The 19023-nt window shown below is 55.4% G+C and overlaps 1 protein-coding gene across 4 annotated transcripts in view; it reads right to left on the bottom strand.

The window, feature by feature from the left end:
• Positions 1–19023, bottom strand: part of CTIF (cap binding complex dependent translation initiation factor) — a 279477-nt gene that overhangs the window by 107895 nt on the left and 152559 nt on the right. The gene's annotated exons all lie outside the window — the stretch shown is intronic.

Below are 19023 nucleotides of genomic sequence, written 5' to 3'. Positions count from 1 at the left end.
GTCTGGAGCCTGGGGGCTCACTGGCCACAGTGGTGCAGATCCAGAAAGTTCCCGGAGCATGAGCATGGAAAAGATTTCAGATCTGGAGCCACCCATCCTTTCTGTTTTTCCTTCTCTCCCCACACTCCCAAACACAACTCACACATGTAAAGGCAAGAGGCCAGGAAATAAATATGCCAAAAAGAAAAATCACTGGAAGAAATAGAAAGAGCAAAACTATGAGCCGTCCCAAAGTGGCAGCCTGGGTGGGGCTTCCCACTAAGCTGTGCCTCACACGCTTGGGCTCAACGTCTTCTCCCAGCTTCTATCCGCAGCTCTGATTTCCGCTCGCAGCGGCTCGAGGCAGGGAGGGCCCCGAACCCTGGGGATTCCGGGGTGGGGGAGGAGGGGGGTCTGCTGAATGGCCCCGGGGCATTGCTGAGAGCAGGACAGCTGGCTGTGGAGCCAGAGGGGCACAGGCTCTTATACTATGCCCTTCGCTTTTCGAATCGCAGACGGCAAATCCACAATTGCCAAGCTCATTAACCACAGCCCGTGGGGCCATGCGGAAAGGAACAGGGGAGAGTCATCCCCTCTCTGCACTGACCGGGTCTTGACTCAGTGTATCTTGGAAGAAAGACGAGGAGGTCTGGACGTTCCCACCCAGGGCCAGCTCGGTAATTACAGGTTTTCATAACACTCCGGGAAGGAGCCGTTGCCGCGATGGAGAAGCGGGGGAAAGACTTCGTGGCAACCATTCCCAGGAATGAGTCCATCCTAACCGCCGGACCACCCTGGTGTGCCCTTTCCAACTCCTCCGCTTCCTCTGACATACAGGATAACAACCGGCCCAGTCCTCCCCCCGGGACCATCCGTTCTCCCCTCCACAAGCACACATGAGATGTATCCTGTTCTGGCCCCAGATCCCCAGGCCGGAGCTCCTTGGGAGCACAGCAGGTGGAAGGGGAGCACCTCCCCCTTCTGATCAGACCTTAGCACCACCGGGTAGACGTTTTCAGCATGACTTATCTTGATGGGGGAATTTAATCACCATCTAGGGCTCTGCAGACCTCAGCCTAAAAGGATGGGAAATGGGCTCTGGGACCCAAGACAAAGATCTGAGGCTCTCTGAGACACCAGGAGATAGAGAGTCTGTTCATGTGCCCTCTCCTCGCTTCTCTCCATCGTGGCCTTCGTCCTCAGTACCATCCTCCGTGAGCGTCATGCTTCCAACCATGTGCCTTGCCACCTGCTGTCCCCCTCCGGGGATGTCCTCTCCTAGACTTGCTGCCTGGATATCTGTATGCAAAGTATCCCAGAGGCAGCTGTAGCTTCATGCGCTCGGTTTAAACCCTTTGCTCACTTTCCAGGCTCTCGGAGGACGGCATGCCTCCCTGACCTGCCCTCTTTACTTGGGTGCTGTCCTGTCCCATCAGGCCGCACTGCTCACTGTCTCTGAATCCCACAGGGCTTTTACCTCTGCTCAGTCACTTACCAGGAATGCGCTTCGCATCCCCCTGCCCTCCACTTGGCCCCACTGAAGGGACAAATCCCATTCTGCGTCCTCCAGGAAGGCTTCTTGGCTGCTGCGGTAAACCCCAGAAATCCTTCCCTTTTCTCAAGTCCCAGGGCCTATGGCCTGCATTGTACTATTAAACACATACACACACACACACACACACACACACAGAGGCACACCATACACACACATACACAAAGACACATGTATGCAACCACATTACAAAGCAAATTGTTCAGCACATCTCTTTTTTAAAAAATAACCTCTATGCCCAGTGTGGGGCTCAAACTCATGGCCCCAAGATCAAGAGTTGCCCGTTCTACCGCACAAGCCAGCCAGGTGCCCCTGTTCAGCATATCTTCATCTTCTGTCTCTGACTAGACTGCACACTGGGACAGACGTAGGCCTGTAGGCACTCAGCAGACCACCCCCCTTCCTGACCAAAGCCCCCCTTTCTGGTCCTGCTCACAGGCATGGCTCCTACCACCCGGGGATCGTGAGGTGGGGAGGCCAGCTCTGCAAAGGGCTTCTGTCTCAGAAACAAAACTTCCCTCTCTGCCCTACGATGCTGCCCTGATGATAAGCAGGAGGTACGTGAATCCTGGGATTGGAATCATTCTCACGTAGCTAAGCTGACATTATCTCTTTCACCATAGCCACACTCGAGGAGGGCAGCCCTGACCCATATCTGTGGGCAGTCATTGCCAAGAGAAGGAGTGGCCTTGAAGGTCTCCCCAACTCCCAGTCCTGGGGAGAGGGGATAGGGTCCCCAGCCTCCCTTCCGGCCTAGCCCGTCCTGTGTCGGACTTGAGCCAAGGCTCACAGGGAAGTCTCCATGGCATCTGAAGAACCCAACATCCCCAGTGGCCTTGCTGAGACCTAATCCTGCCTCGGGGAGATGGCTGGCTCTATCGCCAAACATTCTTTAGTGGGACTCCAAATTGCCATCCACCTCCATTGGAATGAAGACCGCTGTTAATGCAGAGTCTTAGGATGAGAAGCAGGGGGGTTCCTGGGGGGGCTCAGTTAGTTAAGGTCTGACTTTGGCTCAGGTTGTGATCTCGGGGTCCTGGGATGAAGCCCTGCATCCGGCTCTATGCTCCGCGGGGAGTCTGTTTCTCCCTCTGCCTGCCACTCCCCCTGCTTGTGCTCTCTCTTTCTCTTAAAAAAAAAAAAAGATGGGAAGTAGGCCTTTACCCAGGAGAAGCTTATGCCTGAGCCCAGCCCTGAGATATGAGGAGAAGGGCTGGGCCAGTCATGATTGCTGGGGGAAAGGGGCTAGAGGGGAAGTCAGGGCGACCACTCTGAGGTGTGGGCACCTGCTCGCTTGTGGGGGAGGGTCCTGGTCCCTGTAGGTGTGGCCCAAAGGACACATCTCCCATATTGCTGCTCCTACAAAGTGAAAAACCTTGGGCAGACTGGGAGAATTTTCTTCCTTCCTGACACTCCCTGTGGCTCTGTGGTGGGCTGGGCCAGCTGCATTGTAAATGCCCACCTTGGAAGGCCTTCGCCAAAGCTGGTAAGCCTCCTCCCTGGCAGCCAGAGACTCCTGCCAGGTCACCCGTGTCCCCGCGACTCCTCCTGACCACAGCGGCTCTGTGGGGCTTGGGCATGGCTCCGACAGCCCCGAGGGTCCATCTCCCGACCCTGTGCTCAGCAGGTTCCTCCAGGAGAAGAGGGGCTGGCCAGGAGCCCAGCTGGACCTGCTTCAACCCTGTAGGGGGGATCTGAGGGATTTCATGGACGTGGGAGGTTGCCACTCCCAGAACAGGCGGGCAGGACCACAGCCACGCTCGGGCAGGACCGAGATCCAGTTGTTAGACCCCCAAGCCTGGCCTTTAATTCCTCTGCCCCTTTACCACCCTCGTGCTGTTCCCAACTTCCCTCTCTGCCCCGCCTCGCCCCCAACCCTCATCTGCCATCCATCTCCATAAAGTTAGTCCTGAGAAGGTATCCAGGAGTCTGGGGATATTACTTCCCCAGGAGGGCAGCTACACCTTGCAGGGAACAGAGGAAATGCGGATTTTTAAGGCACTTTTTAAGGATTTTAAAGAAGGCAGGCACTAATGATGGAAGTCCGGGCAGCCGAGGCCCAGCACCTCTCAAGATAACATTCATTCACATGATGATTATTCACACAATCAACGTGCAGATGGAAAACCCGTGGAGGGTCCACTATGCCTCTATGGAAGGCACAAAGAAGACTGACACCCCCAGATAGCTGCTCACATTAGTGGGTGCCTCCTTGCGCCTAAACTCTAGACAGACACCCTGGCGGGGAGCTGGGCAGCATGGTGGTGCCCCGTCCCTCGGCGGCATGGTGGTGCCATGCAGAGGGCACATAAGGGACAGCGTTGGCTGGCTGGGCCATCCTGGTCTGCAGAAGACACATTGCTGTGATCCCAAAGACCTCCAGAGGAGACTGAATGAGAAGACGCATGTCCAGAAGGGGGCTGGTCAGGAGTGGGTCACCAAGAGCAAGAGAGCCCTCTTAGCCAGCAGATGGTTTTGGGCTGCTCTGTTAGCTGCAGGCTGCGGACTTCGAGAAGGGGTCCCACTGTTGTAGGGGACAGGCTTTGCAGCAGGCTTCCCCAGGGGGATGCTTGCTGGAGGCTGTGGCTGTCCCTTGGCAGGCATGGGTCTGGGCTGGCCAGCCCTGTCGCTGCGGCAAGACGCATCCGGACCGTGCCGCCCGCGCTGCTGGTCCTTCTCCTTCCGCCTCTACCTTCTGGGGCCCTGCCTTAATGACTTCAGGGAAGCAGGATACCTGTGACTTCGATTTTCCCTCTAGCCTCCCAAATTCTGTGGCTACCATTAGGTGTCCCTGGCTACTCCCAGGTTACCCTGAATCCTGAGGTCTCCCTCGGCAGCATTTGTCAAGACCTACAGTCTCCAGGTCAAAATGTATCCCCGGGGACCTCTGTCCCCTCTGGGCAGGCAGCCAATAGGGTGTGTGAGGCTGATCAGACTGGGCTCAAGCATCAGGCCAGCACACTAGCCCGAGATGTGCACCTCTCAGATCTAGTGCTGCGTTCAAGGACTAGGGCATGCTGGGGAATGGGCCAAGACAGTCCCTCTCTTCTGGCTTTCTTGCTACCTCTCTTCCAGGGAGGGACCCTGGGCCAAGGCACTCATTCTCAGCAGGGAGGGGCAGGGGACATGAGACATGTGAGAGCAGAGTGAGAACCGTGACTTCACTGGCTTCTTGGTCTCCGTTGTATGGCAGAAACCAATTTTCTTCTCTTTGGGCTTGTTGGAGGATTTGTGAAAATCTGGATCAGGGATTTGCAAACGATGGCCTATGGGCCAAATCCCCCACCATCTGCTTTAGTGAACGAAGTTTGTTTCTCTCTCTGGTCCTTTATGGGGTAAGTTTGCTGACCCCTGATCCAGACAGGATGCCTAGGACCGGGGGCACACCATAAGGAGCAGTTGCAGTAACTACTTTACAATAATGGGGACAAGGGGACCGTGGTTGGGGGGACAGTTGGGAAGCTGGCCCCAACCTGATCGAAACTAAGAAGGTCTTCTATTGGTTTATATTCTCAGTTTCCATAACTCAGTGCCTCTCCTGTTCCCAAGGATGTGCCCTGGGTCACTGAATTCGGACTCTGCACACACCTCTCTCAGTGATGTCCCCGTCGGGTGTGGGGGAGGCTACTCAGCTCCCAGGGGTCCTGTTGGCCCACAGAGAGGGTCTGAAGACTGTTCCCCAGGGGTAGCATTCTGTCTGCCTCCAGCCATGCTTCTGAGCAAAGATTTGGAAGCAGCGGCCCTTGCACGCTCTGGAAGCCCAGCACGGTGGCTTGTGTTCCTTGCCCCCAGACCCAGGACAAAGAGAAGCAACCCCTTCCTGAGCCCCCCTGGGGGCCATGTGTGCTCCGTGAACCCCTGTTTCTTTTTCTCAGCTTCTTCCTTCTGCTCTCCATGCCTCTTTCCCCTACCCAGATGCTCAGACTGTCCTACCTCAGCCTTGTCTCCTCCCCCAGCCAGCCCAGGCCTGGCTCTCTGTGGCCCAGGAGGGTTTCTGCAGAGCCGGGCTATCTAACAGAGCTTTGGGCAAGGATGGAGACTTCCTCTACCTATTCGGTCGAGCACAGTAACCGTCGGCTCTGTGGAGCTAGCAAGAACTTGAAAAGTGGCCGGGGTGACCGAAGGACAAATTTGAGTTGACGTTTCAACTCACTCAAATAGCCACCATGGCTACTGTACTGGACCGCACAGCTTCGGTCAGAGGGCTTGTTATTTCTTCGTTACATGACTCCACCTGGAGCCAGAGGGCCCTGAAGTACCTCTGGTTGGGGGGGGGGTGCCTGCAGACAGGAAGGGACAGACTACAGAGGGCCCTCTCTCGCCCATCACCACGGTTCCCCCGCGACGCCCACCAAAATGTTTCCAGTTCTGAAGGAGGTCTCTCCTCTTCCTGCTACTCTGAACCCCTAAAATATCTGCTCATCCATCCCAGGCAGGACACCCCTCACTCAGACAGCAGACAACCCCAAATCATCTTGTATTCTGGGATGGGTAGAAGAGAAGCACATGTCTCCCTGTATGGGGCCAACGGCACAGAATCCTGTGGAAGAGCGTCTGGGTATCCGAGTCAGTTCTGTAAGGTCTTGAGGAAACTGCGTGGCCTCTCTGAGCCTCCCTTGTATAACTCTTAAGATGGGGACACTTGCCTGTGTTTTATTTGCTTCCCAGACCTGCTGTGGGGATGCTGGGAGGTGTTCCTTGGAAGACATCTCTCCTTGGGGTGCTAATATTTGTATACTTTCTGGGGCACCCTGGTGGCTCAAGCAGTTAAGGATCCGAGTCTTGACTGCTGCTCAAGTCATGATCTCAGGGTCGTGAGATCGAGCCCTGCATGGGGCTCCCCACTCAACATGCAGTCTGCTTGAGACTCGCCCTCCCTTTGCTTGTGCTGTTTCTCTCTCTAAATAAACAAACAAAATCATTAAAAAAAATCTGTATTCTTTTCTCTCCTACCCAAGGCAGCCTTCCCTGTCAGCATCTGCCAGATTCGAGGATGTCAGTATGCTTCCAATTAAAGCCCAACCTTCTATGATGACTGAGATGATAGCGCTTGAGGGAAAATAAGGCTGTGTGTGAGTGTGAGTGCGTGTGTATCTTGGAAAGTTCCCTTTCCCTGGAAGTACCTGCCGGACCCCCCGGAGGACACGTATGTTCCAAAGCTCAGACAGCAGCATCCTTTGGCTTAACACCTTCCCCAGGGAGGAAGTACGCTCGCTCACGTCCACTCTACAGAGGAGCCACAGACGGGGGACGGAAGAATGGAGGGGAGGGTTAAGGAAGGCACTGTCAGAGAGATTGGAAGTTGAACTGCAAAAGAAAAAACACTAAACACCTCACACCTATTCAGAGCTACTGGTGGATTTTACTAGGTCATTCAAAGTGGGGGTGGGGGGTTGGGGGGGAAGCGATGACACAGAAAGAACGAGAAACAGATACAGATGGTCACCATCCCCTGGTATTCAGGCTCATGTGTCCTTCTTTCCCACACCATACCGGGGCTGGTCTGTATGACCAGCAGAATCCGGCAGAAGGGGTGGGAAGTCACTTTTGAGATTAGGTTGTAAAAGACATGACACCTTCTCTCTGTCTTGGTGTGTCTCTGTCTCTGTCTCTCTCTCTCTCTCTCGGATCACTCATTCTGTCCTGCGCACCCTACAGAGAGCCCCACATTGCAAGGAAATGAAGCTTCGGCCAACAGCCACTGAGGAACTAAGGCCTGCCAACAACCACGTCAGTGAGCTTGGACGTGGACCCTCCAGTCCCATCTGAACCAAGTTTTCAGATGATCACAGTCTCCGCCAACAACTCAACTGCGATCTCCAGAGACACTCTGAGCCAGAACCACCCAATTAAGCTGCTCCCGGATTCCTGACCCTTGGAAACTGCGTGCAATCATAACTGTTTTTTGTTTTAAGCTCTGCATTTTGGAACCGTTTGTTACACAGCAAGAGATAACCAATGCGAGCGCCCAGGCCAAGCTCATTTCCAGCAAACTCTCCTTGGACACGGTAAATGTTGGAGTTCCCGGAGCCGTCACACACAGACAGCTATGCTCACAGACTCGTGTGCCCTGCAAACACACATACTCGCGTGTGGGTCCTCGGCTGTGCACTCCTTGACATCTCATACCTGCTTTCCAAGCATCATCCCGTTCGAGCTGCAGAACAGTCTTAGAAGGTCAACGTCCTTTCTTACAGATGAGAAACATGCCCGGGGCAGGTGCAGAAATGCCTCTGAGGCTCCACGTCTAGCAACAAGCCCCAAACCAAGTCTGGACAAGTCTGTACACTCAAGGGGCCACCCACACATTTGGCTGCGGTGACTCCTGCTTTGTGACTTCCAGAAAGGGAAGGTAGGGGCCCAAGGGATGTCTGCTTAAAGTGAGGGACAGTTTTAGGCCTTTAGGAGCTAAAAATCCTGTCTTCAGAAAATACAACCCATCCCCCCTCCCTCCCTCCCTCTCAACCCTCCCTGTACTGGTGTCTCAGGGTGCTGGAAACTCTCAGCCCTAGATCATTCTCTTAACTCAGGTCAAATGTAAAGTGACCTGCTCTGGTTACCCATTAAGACCAGGCCGACCACTGACATGCCAGTTCATAAGATGGGAGGCAAAATCAGAAAACCTGGGGGCAACAGGCGCTGCTCAGGAATAGTGGGAGGTAGAGGTGGCTTCCTCCAATTGTGTCAGAAGAAGCACCACCGTAAAAATAGACTAGAGCTTCGGCCAAAAGAGTGTGCCCCAGGCTCCCCTGCTGTCCCAAGGGTGGTGGCATGGGAACTGGACAGGGGGGCCTTCGGAGGGAGCTGGCCTTCGTGGGCCCTGCCTAGAGATGTTCCAGCGATCACCTCCCCACCCCACCCTTGACTGAGCATCCCCAACCTTTCAGAACATCAGGGCAAAGTCAGAATTCTGCCCTCCGCCTGGCCCATCCCCGCTCTCTCCTCCTAGCCACGGCTGCAGCTCATGGTTCAAAGGCCCCAGGTGTCCTGCTCCCGGTGATGAGGCTGTGCCATCTGCTCCCCGATGCATGGAGCCAGTCTGGAACACGTTTACTGTGGCCACTGGGCCACCAGACCAAACAAACCGACACACAGCCCCATACTGTGTTTTTTTCCTTCTCACAACATGCCTCGTCTTTGTTTTGGGTCCCACACATCTTCCTGGAGTTCAGCGCCGGCCCGGCCAACAGAAAGTCTGTAATCAGCTGAAAATCGTAGTCTGAAGACAGCTCAGGGGCTGACGTATTCCCAAGGGAGGGTGTAACTGTGGATAAGGTGCCCCTCCCCGGGGGGCTGTTTTTGTTCTGGGCTCCTGTGTTCACCTGGAGAGGTGGCTCAGGATGCGGGGCCCCGCCCTCCCTCACACCACGGATCCAGCAGCTCTTGCAACTCCTGGGGCCTCCCCCTGTCCCCAGGTCCCTCTGATGCTGCACCTGCTCCAGTGAGCCAGAGAGCTGGAGGGAGGCAGGCAGAGCTCTCTGGGTGCAGGCCAGGCCTGCCTCTGTGGGGAAAGTCAGGCAGGAGGACCAGAGAGGCCCCAAAAGACCTTGTGGGGTAGAGAGTGGGGCAGGTGGGACCTGTATGATGGGAGGGAACCCGCAAGGCGACAGTTGGGTGGGAGGGGTCCTGCGCAGACAGAGAGCACAGTGAAGCCCACGTAGCAGAAGGGAGGTGTGTGGGGGGGGACGGGGGGCAGGTTCAGGCAAGGGGGGCACGCCTCCAGGGAGTGGAGGGGAGGGGGCAGCTCTGGCTGGCACTGGTAGGGGCTTCTGAAGGTTCAGAAGGAAGGTTACATGCTGGCAGCTTCCTTTATTGCCCTGTGCAAGCTACTTTCCTCGTCTGTAAAACGGAAATAAAAACAATGTCTTTCTGGGGGTTGTGGGAGGAAGATGATCAATAATTCTGCCCCAAACTGCTCAGGTGTTAATGTTTTGGGGGCTGTAAGTTTTAAGCTCCCCCTGAACTGCTGGTAAGTCTGAGTGTCCACCTACAAGCGGACCTCCAGAGCTTGCCACAGCTGTGGGCCTGTCTGCTCCTGGTGCTCCGGCTGTCTGTCTCTCTGGCTATCTGTCTCTCTGGCTGTCTGTTCAGATCTACTTGGAAAGAACTGGCAGCTCCATCCATTTTGCATTTTCAAGGGCAGTGAGATGTCTGCAGGTGCCATCTGAGAGATGACCCCTGGGCATGCAGGGGACAGGAGACACCTTGGTCTTCATGTCCCCCTTGGGGGGAGGGGGCAGAGCACAGGCATCACCTCCGAAGACCCAAGGGTCTATCTTCTCGAGTTATTTTAATTCTGTTTGTTGATGTCTTGCCTAATTGAGGTCCTGCATCACTTCTGGAAACCAGCCCCCCCTTCCCCCGCCAAATACTCCAAACCATAATAGCGGCCACCTTGGCTTCCCTAAAACACACTCACTGGAATAAATGACTACACTTAAATTACTAGGGAAGACTCAGAAATAACTCCTGGAGCTGAGGGTAGACACTGATCAGGCAGGAAGGCTCCTTGGTATTTTTGAAACCTGTGCTCGCATCCTCGCTGGGAAACCCTGGGGAGCGCACCCTAGGCCCGGCCCCCCGGGGACTGGGGGAGCAGGAGGAAGGGCGCTCGGCTCTACGGCCTTCCCTGGAGAACTGCCCACCATTCCAGAACTCATACCACCCCTCCTCCAGCTTCTCACCAGGTGGGGCCCCCATAACCCTGGCTACGGAAGGGACCTCCTAAATATGTCCATGCACGAGTCCTCTGAACCAGGGAAGGGCTCTCCAGGCGCATCTGAGCCAGAGCTGGGGTGCGGGAGGCAGAAGGTGAGTGGCTCTGTCGGGAAGGTCTCGTCTGAAACCCTGCCATTCACTTTTCCTTTGAATTATGCACTAGCTCTGCACTCAGTCCATTAGAAAACAACAGCCCCATGCTGTTCACCACTGGGGCACATGAGTTCATTAGGGAGCTGTGCAGGAGGCCGGGAAGGACCCGAAGAGGGAGGCGGCGCATGCTGGGGGCGGGACAGAGAGCTTTCCACAGAGGACTGGTTGGGGACACAGGCTCTGAAGCCAGACTGCTCAGCTTTGCTGTCTGGCTCAGCTCCTGCACCACTCCGTGCCAATGACTTGCCCCACCTGTAAAGTGGGAATAAAACCAGTATCTCCTTGCTAAGGCTGGTGGCAAGACAAGAGGAGCTGCCATTTCATAAAAGGCTCAGTGTGTCCTGAATGTGGTCAGAATCCTGGAAATGCTTGTTAAATTGCTGAGTGACTTCTGGAGGAGTGAGGGTGGGCTGGGCTTGCCCGGGAGGGCGGGTCAAAAGGCCCCAGAACCAGGGGCATGTACCGCCTGCCCTCTGAGTGAGGTGGTCCCAGGCAGCATCCCATCTCTGGCAGCCAGAGCCCTGGGAGTATGGGCACTCGGCCAGGTGGCCAGGGTAGTAGGGTACCGACCTAGACCACACTGGGTCCTGAAAGATGCACACGGGGCAGCAGAAATGGCCTACATTTCTAGACCTTTCTGGAAAGGGCACAGGGGCTGAGTTGAAGACACCAGCGGCACTGGTTATTGGCACTGAAAGCCCCAGCTGGCCTCCGGGACTTCTTGTGTACCTGCCATCGATGTCACCTATCCACACCTCTGCAGGCTGTGTGTCAGTGTCCTTGGGATTCAGCAAGAAGAATCGGCTTGGGGAGGATCCTTAGCTCCTTGAGAGCCCCTGCCTAGGGAGGGGGGAGCTGGTCATGAAGCCGAGAGCCCTGGGCTGCCTACCACGCGTGACACCCCCAGGGAAGGCCATGCAGACTTGGTGCCCGGGGCCCAGACCCTGGGGGCCCCCCAGAGTTGCCCGTTTCCACAAGTTCCAACAAGGGAGGCAGGGCTGGGGGTTAACATTTCTGACACCTGAGGACACCTGAGCCAACTCCTGAATGCCCACGATGGCCGAAACTGAGAGACCGAGGTCCCCAAGGAGGAGAAACTGAACCCACTCAGGTGGCTTTTCCTGGGGTCTCCACCCTCCCTCCCGTCCCAGGCACAGAGCCCGTGAAGGTGGCATTCCTCAATCTCAGCTGGTTTCCCAGTCGGCAACCCTGCCACCGCCCAGGCCTCTAGGCGCAGGGCACCCTGCTTCTGCTTCTGCCAGCTCTCTCGCCTCCTGGTCCCTCTCTTTCCCCATCTGGCGTCTATGGGGTCTGAATACATCCTACGATCTGGAAAGAGGGCAAGAGAAGGAACAGAGAAGGGCAAGGCTCAGCTTTCCCAGAGCGGGCACAGACGGGTAGATGCCCACGGCCAGGGTGGGCAGGCCCGGCACCTGGGAGCTCGGCCAAAATGCACAAAATAGCCCTCCCACGGATACGGGCCCCGGCCCAAGGGACATGCTGGCCCTCCCCTGGGAGAGGGGTCCCGGGCTCTTGTTTTCTTTCCCACGAAGTGCGACGCACAGAGCCAATCCCGAGCATGGAGCGTGTGCCAGGGAAGAGGGGCCAGAAAGGGCACCCAGGGAAGGGACACTGGCCACGTGAGTCACAGGCCAGCCTTGCCAGGCCCTCTCACAGCCAGCTCTGCCCAGGATCGCGGCGCAAGGTGGCTACGTGGTCCACGGGAGAATCCAGCCATCATGATTGGTACAGGGGCTGGGGTCTTCTCTAGACCTATCAGGGCTGGAATTTCACATCCGTTGGACATGGATGTGGACATCTGGTTTCAAGAAATGAGCTGTTCTTCTTTCCAAGAGTGCCTGCTTGGGGGTGGGCGTGGGGGAGGGAGGAGAAGGAGCCTAAAAATAATTCCTATCTGACTCATGTTGCTTCGAATCTGACAGGGCTGCCTGCCAGGTGGGGGTCTGCCTGTCCCATTTTCTTATCTATCTTTAGCAGGGACTTAATGAGGGCAATTTCCTTGCTGGGATATAAAGACAAACCTCAGGCTATGGCAGCGTGATCTGTCGCGCTGTCCCCTGGGCTCCTGATGACAGGGTGACAATGATGGTCACTGCAGTGCTAAGCAGTCCGGGGGTGCGGGAGGCTCAAGGATGTCGTCATCCCAGGATGAGGCGAACAAAGCAGAGGTCCCCTCTATGAACCCCAAGCCAGGGGACGTCCCGGGGAGGAAGGGTCTTCTGCTTCTCCCTTCTCTGGCCCCCAGCTCTGCCACCACCAGCCACACAGGATAAATCACTAGGTCTGAAATCCCATCCCTCACAATACATTCCTTTACCTTGACCACCTCCCCACCCTGCTTTCAAGAGCGATTTACAGGAGCAAAGTTCTACAAAGTCCCGCAAACACCGAATTAGGGAATACCGAACCATTGCTCCCAGGGGATATACAGGGTTAGGTTTCTGCGAGACCCTGGCCGCCACATTTTCCCCATTTGATCAATCCATAAACTTTACATTATGTGTTTCTGCTCAAAGACACCTTGCTTAATATAGAGTGTTGATGCCTCAGTGGTGAACTCATGGACAACAGCACTCGATCGGTCCTGAAAATGCGTCTCGGTACCAGGACTATCTATAAGTCGTGCGGGAATGACACTTATCTAGCACGTGTATGTGTCTCCAGAAGGTACATCACAGCCTTCTTGCCTTTAGGAACAGTAGAAACACCTCAGCACTACACTTGGGAGCACTTTAAACAGCAAAGTCACCAACATGAAGCACACACGTGTGAACATCATGGCTCTAAATCGATCGTGAAAAGGACGCTTGTTTGTGCGTCGAGGGCTGAAACACAAAGGCGGGGCGTCTCCTGAGCTGACCTCGGCTGCGAACGTGCCTGTTGGGCAAGTCAAATTTCTCACTGCCCCATGCATGTCCATGAATGACCTTGAAAGGACTGTGAATACCGATTTTGGGGGTTACACACGTGCTTTAGCAAGCAGGCAAATTTGCAAATGTGCAATCTGTGGTAATGCGCACTGACTCTCCTTCCAAAAGGGCTAACTTAACAACGTGTGTGAATGAGCCAATGGCTAAATCTAGGGTTCTGAATGAGGTTATCTCCTGACCCATTCCTGGTTGGCAAGAGCTGGAGCTTACATCCTTACAAGATAAACCTCCACAACTGCAGGGGTCATGTGTGGCGCTGAAGGGAGTGGCAAGCTCCCCTAAGCAACTGTGACTTACAGGAAGGGGGTTAAGGAGGCAGAGGGCATCCCTGGGTCCTCGCCCCTGAGCCTAGAACTGAGGAGAAGGAGGGATGAAGTGATTCTGGAATGGAATGAGGGGTTGCCCATACCCAGCGATGACCATCAAAGTATGGGGTAGTCATCAGGACGGGACAAAGAGTGGGCCAACCAACGGCGGATGATGGTCCTAAATTGTATTTTCATCTTCTGAGTGAGAAGGAGGGCAGGAGCACAAGGTTGTTGAGGAAGATGATGTACAATTAAGGAGGCAGCTGAAACAAAAGTTTGACTTCTGTCAGGCGACAAGTGCTGGCCCAGGAAAGGCAGACCCGGAGGAGCAAGTCTACGGCACCCAGGACCTAGGACAGGATGGTGGGAGACGACAGGGACTCTGAGTTTTCATCTTCTTGCCCAAGGGATGGAGCAATTTTGTTCAGGAAAAGAGAACTCTGCACTAAGGTCATAAATGGCCCCGGAACACATCTGAGGAATCTTGGAGAACGAAGTGCTAGAGACTGTAGCCGTGTGCATACAGTTCAAATTTTCCAAAACTAAACCAAACCAAAACAAAAAAACCAGAAAAATACAATTATTCTTTCTCTCAGAGAGTCCCAAATAGATGATTCGAAAGAAACAGTGTCACCACTAATGGCTAGCACAGATTTACACAAACCCAGACCAAACGGACTGCCTTTTCTGAAAGGGTCACTTGCCTGACACATTTAGGGAACCCTGCAGACATCAAGATTCAAGGAATGTTTCCAGGGGTTTGTCGCATCACTCTGTCTGGGGACTGGACTTATCCATTAAAAAATTTTTATTGATATGTAAATCATACAACAAAATCTACCCTCTTAAATGACATAATTCAGGATTTTTAGTTTATTTACCAAGTTGCAAATCCATCACCCCTAATTCCAGATGTCATGTTCATTTTTATCAGTGACCCAGATGATGTCACAGAGAACTTGCAAAATCAAACCTGATGGCTGACACTCTGCCCCTAGGGAAAGAGCCGGGCACCCAGGGAGGGTTTGGGCACCTGCTGGCAGAGGAAGGGAAGGAGGGATGACATTCTTAATTGGTTCCACAATTAGAGGGCACCGAGCCACGGTCATGGTCATTCATAGGACAGAGGCAGCAAGAGTGGCCAGAGGCTCCAATCACCCTACAGTGTCCAGGATGTGGTCCGATCGCACCACCTGGGGACCCAGGGAGGGGCGGCGTGCAGAAGTGTGGGGACAGCTCGCTCTCCTGCTCCTCACCCAGCAGGACCATCTGACACATAGCTGGATGACCACAGCATTCTTTCCTTCTTCCTTCCAAATCTGCTTTGCACATGCAGCCAATGAACCGTTCTGAGACCTCACTTAATGAAAGAGATTAATCTGGAGAACGGCTCTCCTGTGTCCCCAGCTGTGAGGGCAGCGTGGGAGGGAACGTGCCTATGTTCGAGGCCCCGCTCTGTTAAGAGGCTGGGCTCCGGAGGGTTGACAGGGGCTTGTATCACCCTGGGCTGGGGCCCATCAGGAATCAGGAACTCTGGCTTTTCCCTTCCACTTAGTTCAGCTGGGGTGGTGGCAGCAGCACCTAGGGCTGTGCCTAGGGAGATGTGGGGGGTGACTTCTAGGGGGTGGTAGGAATCCCTGGTTCCCGCACCTGTCCAGCTGTGGCAACTTTCACGTTCCTCCCAACCCCCCTTCCAAATCCTCTTTCACGGTTAGTACAAAGCCCACCTCCTCCAGGAAGCCTTCCTCAGCCATCCCCTGCTGGCTCCTTTCTCTGAACGCTCAGATGCTGCACAGTCACACACCACGTTCTGGTGGCTTCAGGAGCCAGAGAGGTTGTGCAAGCTACACCTCTGGCCCCGGAGAGCAGGGACCAAGCCTGGCACTTCCCTGCTCTGCTCCAGAGCCCAGAATGTAGTACGGAGCACCACTCTATCAGTCCCAGGAGGAGAGTTAAGTACTGCTCCCACTGGGGTGTTCGTTGTAAGGGACCACCCACTCTCCCTTTCAGGAACTGTGTACTTCTCCCCCCACCAGCGGCTGCACGTGCTGGGGCAGACACCCCCCCAGCTCTCAGCCCCTATGGAAACTGCCTTGGGCGATGACAGTTGCCGGCATAAGGTTGTGGCAGTGAGGACATAAAGACCTGCTCCTTCACTCCATCGTGGGACAGCTCTGAAGTCACCTCCCTGAAGGGTCAGAACTCCCCAGCCAGACTGCCCTGCAGCCCAGCTTCTCCTTCTGCCCTACCCTGCTCCTTTCCCTTCCCCTCTACAGCGATTGTTCCAAAGGATGTGCCTCAGTAAGGGCCCTGCCCGCTCCTCTCCAACCCAGAGTCAGCTTCCCAGGGAACACAGGCACTGCTGGCTGTCGGTTGCATCAGTTTGCTCACTCTGCAAAATGGAGCGGGGTGGGGAGGGGTGGAGAGAATGTCTCAGCCCAGCAGGGGAGCACTCACTCAACACAGGCAGTGGGTCAGCAGCATGGCCATGACTTTGCCCTCTGGGAGCCCCCTCCTCTGTCTGCACCTGCTGGGTGGGTAGATTGGGGCAGGAGGGGAACCTCTGTAGGGCCCCCTCCAGCCGGCAGGGCTCCGGGGACAGAGCACCCAAGGCCGCTGCTCTCTGAGGAGTACTTGAAATACTCAGTACTTTGCTATCACGAAATGCATCGTTTTGCCTGAAAACAGCAAATATCTTTGAGTCATTTCCCAAAAGAAAGAAGTGGTTACTAGCTGTTCAAAAAGTTTTCAGAACATTTTCCAGGACAACAACCTAGGAACTGTTGAGGAGCTTAAACTTTTTCTGCAAAACAAGGAGAAGACATTCACAGTTCAACTTTAATCACAGAGCCCCTGGGAGCAGCCCCTGGAGTGTGGGAGCAGAGGGGCCCTCCTGCCTTGTCTGCCTGGGTGGTTGACCCTGGAGGGAATGCAGGGCAAAGCTCCCTGGGCTCCTAAGTGAGATCACAGGGCACAGCCCAGCCCCTCTGCAGCCATCTCCTCACCCCTCACCTTTTGGAGCTTTCTGTGTACCTTGGACTCAAGAACGGGGCGGCACTAAGCCCGTTTCTAGGGGCCTTAGAAGGATTTGATCATTCAAGCCTCCCACTTCATAGACCCACTTTACAGAAGGGGAAATAGGGGCATGCAGCAAGTTGCCCAGGTCACAGAGTTAGTGAATGGGGGAGGCCGAATTCACATCCAGGGTCTAATTCCAGGGTATGTGTCTCTGACTTCAACAATTGGAACGAAAAGCAACAAGGGCACGCCCAGCCTGGCCTCCCACCGGAGCGGGGAGAGGAAGCAGACTTCCTGCTCCAGGCTACAAGGCACCACACAGGCCAGCTTCAGCGACCAAGCCGTTTCTTCCCCGAGCCCATCTTGGGTCTAGCTGAACACCGACTTCTTCCATTACCGGCTGGCTGCCCCTGGTTTGGGTCCCTCTGAATGTGACGCAGCTGCTCTTAGCCTCCGTGGAAATCTTTCACGAATTTATTGGCGTGACCGTGCTTTCCCTGCAGACTCCTCTTCCCCGGCCCCGTCCCGTTAGCCTCTCCTCCCGGGACATACTTTCCATCCCTTTAATCATCTTTATTGCCTCGCTTTGGACCCCGTCCCGGGTCCACATCCTCTGCGAGGTGCGCTGACCTAACCGGGCATTCGTTCACACGAGCGTGGCCCGGCGGAAGGTCAGCTTCCCCGTGCGTGCCTGTCACACCCCTCTTCCTATATTCCTGGGGCAGCGGCTGCTTTCCGGAGGCCCACCGCTGTCCGGGGGGGGGGGGGGGGGCCCCTCGGCCCGGGGGCCGGGCCCCCCCCCCCCGGGGGGCGGGGCCGGGGGGGGGGGGGGCGCCCCCCGGGGCCCCCCGGGGGGGGGGGGGGGGGGGGGGGTCCCGCTTAGACAGGCGGCCAGGTCCACGAGCCAAGGTGTGTCTGGCCTGGAAGGAGAGCAGCAGCCTGCCGCTGCTTCTGGGTCAGGGGGTGACTGTACATTCAAAGCTCGGGGACTCCCCGCACCTCCAGACACAGACTCGGGACCGGGCTGGGGGACAGGGGAGGAGGGACACCCAGCCTCTACTCTCCCTCTTCCCCAGTCGCCCGAGAGCCCCATTCCCCTTTTAGAGATGTGCTCCCTTCTTCTTCCCTCCTCTAGGAGCCCAGAAATGAGGCATTATCTTGGCAAAGCAGCACAGCACTGAGGCGGTCCACACAGTAATCATTCTGGTCAATGATTCTGGTCATGGCTTGGTCCAACGCTCCTGGCTCAGTTTCCCCTTTCCCTGCTGCTTCATAACAAGCCTAGTGTTTCTGGTTCCTAAGCCAGGATGGCCTTCCTCCTAGTTAGTGGTGTGATTCCTGTCTCCTGGGAGGGCCTCTGACCTGCTAAGTCCACCAGCTGATGACGACGAGTCCTGGGGACCTGTCGTCCAGGTGGCCTGAGCTGTGGCCAGCACCCAACGTGCCTTGTTCAGGGCCCCTGTGTGGAGGGGAGGCCCAGGGACCCTAGTCAGCCATGGCCCTCATTTCAAGGGGGCAGGAGGAGAACAGGCACCTCCACTTTGCAAGGAAGGGATGTCGCCTAGACTGTTCCCTTGGTTCTCTAAGAATATTCTGTTCGTTAAAGGTAAAACCACAGGCCATCCCTTTGATCCAAGAAGTGATTCCCTATAGAGGCACACGCCTCATTTTAATTCCCTGGGCAGAAGCCTTTTTTCTCTTTCCTTCTTTCCTGCCTCTTTCCCTTCCTTCCTTTTTTCTAATGTTTCCAACCAGAAATAACTGATGCATATCCACACAGAAAACATACTCTAACCCTGCTTTACTACAAACGTCCACAGACTACAAACATCGCTCTGTACTTGGAGTTTTCCACTTGAAATCTACCACGAAGATTTTTCCACGCAAAAGTCTCCCCAGGAACAAAGGCAGGTCTTCCTGGGACTCCGAGCCCCAGCTGCCTCGGGGCACTTTTTTTCTGGCCCCTTGCTATCACCCAGCACGCCGAACTATGGGGAGACCCTGGGTTCTGCTCCTCCAGGCACTGGAGAGCAGGTGCACGCGTGGCTGCGGATCTGCTGGTCGCCTGTCACCACAGAGCCGAGCACAGCCAGTGACAACTTGCAGTGACTAGGGAAGAGCAGGAGACACAGATGCCCTTGGAATCGTGAGCTTCAGAGCCTCCTGGAGGCCATGTCTCAAAACACATGTTAGCTGGGACCTAGTCCCTTGAGGACTGCTGTCCTTGCTGCAAATGGAAAGAGCCTTTCCTTTCTCTTCCTGAGCTGTGGAACCAGCACCCTGTCCCTGGCCTCCTGGAGGGATCTGTTTCCTGGGCCAGCCCCGAGAAGTGGGGCTCCCACTT

This window comes from Mustela nigripes, chromosome 8, assembly GCF_022355385.1.
Source record: "Mustela nigripes isolate SB6536 chromosome 8, MUSNIG.SB6536, whole genome shotgun sequence".
Classification (NCBI taxonomy): domain Eukaryota; kingdom Metazoa; phylum Chordata; class Mammalia; order Carnivora; family Mustelidae; genus Mustela; species Mustela nigripes.
Note: the sequence above shows the minus strand (reverse complement) of the source record. Positions and strands in the feature narration are given on the sequence as shown.